The 1,797-nt window shown below is 43.5% G+C and overlaps 1 pseudogene; it reads left to right on the forward strand.

The window, feature by feature from the left end:
* The first annotated feature begins 223 nt into the window (after positions 1-223).
* LOC132018547 (peptidyl-prolyl cis-trans isomerase A-like) lies at positions 224-1,129 on the forward strand (annotated as a pseudogene).
* Positions 1,130-1,797: the final 668 nt, after the last annotated feature.

The raw sequence follows: 1,797 nt of genomic DNA on the forward strand, positions 1-1,797 counted from the left end.
GGTTTTCAGACCTGGCATGAGGGATTATGAGGTGAACTTTGTAAAACAGATTTGGTTGAGTTTGAGCAGAGCTTAAAAATAGTAGCTTTGGGTCGGTAGGCAGAGCAAGGCAAAAGTCTTGAAGGAAACCTTGATAAGTGAGCTGTTCCTGGAGAAAGCAGCTGTGTTATTCTGGCTTGGTCTCAATGTTATTTAAAACAGAGATTGGAGCTTTGCAGATGCCACTGCTCAGGAGCCACCAGCAGTGTCCAGCCATGGTCAACCCCACTATGTTCTTTGTCATCACTGTGGAGGGCACACCTTTGGGCTGTGTCTCCCTCCAGCTGTTTGCAGACAACTGTGCAAAGACAGCAGAAAATGTGCTCTGGGGTTCCTGGGTGGCTCAGTCGGTGAAGCATCTGACTTCAGCTCATCTCATGATCTCAGGGTCTTGGGATCAAGTCAGCAGTCAGCAAGCAATCTGCTGCTCCCTCTCCCTCTTCCCTCCAACCTGCTTCTACTCTTTCTCTCTCAAATAAAGAAAATCTTTTTTTTTTTAAGATTTTATTTATTTATTTGACAGACAGAGTTCACAAATACGCAGAGAGGTAGGCAGAGAGAGAGAGAGCTGGAAGCAGGTTCCCCACTGAGCAGAGAGCCTGATGTGGGGTTCAGTCCCAGGACCCTTGGGATCATGACCTGAGGAGAAGGCAGAGACTTTAACCATTGAGCCACGCAGGCGCCCCTAAATAAAATCTTATTTTATTTGTGCTCTGAGCCCTGGGGAGAAAGGATTTGGTTATAAAGTTTCCTGCTTTCACAGGATTATTTTGCAATTTATTGCCTGGGTGGTGACTTTACCCACCACAATGGCCCTAGAAGTAACTCCATCTGTGGGGAGAAGTTTAATGATGAGAATCTCATCCTGAAGTGTATGGGTCCTAGCATCTCATCCATGGCAAAAACTGGACCCAACATGACGGGTTCACAGGTTTCTGTCTGCATGGCCAAGACTGAGTGCAATGGCAAGTGGGTGGTCTTGGGCAAGATGGGAGGGAGCAGGAATACTGTGGATACCATGAAGTCCTTTGGGTCCAGGAAGGGCAAGAGGAGCAGGAGGATCACCATTGTTGATTGTGGACAAACCTAATAAATTTGACTTGTGTTTTATCTTAACCACTAGAGTATTCCTTCTGTAACTCAGGAGAGCACCACTTCACCCATCTGCTCAAAACATCCTATTACCTTTGTGCTCTCACTGCAGTTCCATGGGTTCCATGTTTTCCTTATTTCCCTGCAAGTCTAGCTGGATTGCAGGGTTAGGTTTATGATTATGAAACAAAAATTAAACAACAAAAAATAAAATATAATGGGGACTGGAAAGTGTGTCTGGGCCCAGTTTAATGCAGGGACAGACAATTATGGCTTTCGTACTCCCTACACAATTCAACAGTTTGGTATTCTGAGATTAGTTGGTGATATGAGGATGTAAAGCAGCTTCCTATTGATTTGTGGGTTTCTTCTGTGTCTTTTTTTTTTTTTTTAATGGTGCTCTCTCTTAATATCATATATGTTCTGGTTGTAGGAAGTAATCAGTCTTCATAAGTGGGAATTTTCCAACTCTATTTCATATTTTCCAACTCTATTTCATATTTTGAAGTCAAATTGTATTTAATCCCAATTCCTTTACTTTCAGAAGCAGCCGCAGGACTGTGCTCAGGTGTAACTGACAGAACTGTATCCCCACCATACTCCTGATAAGTACTGACCGTATTACTCCTTCCGGTTTAACAGCTGAAAGCAAGTGCTATAAATTAA

This window comes from Mustela nigripes, chromosome 5, assembly GCF_022355385.1.
Source record: "Mustela nigripes isolate SB6536 chromosome 5, MUSNIG.SB6536, whole genome shotgun sequence".
Taxonomy (NCBI): domain Eukaryota; kingdom Metazoa; phylum Chordata; class Mammalia; order Carnivora; family Mustelidae; genus Mustela; species Mustela nigripes.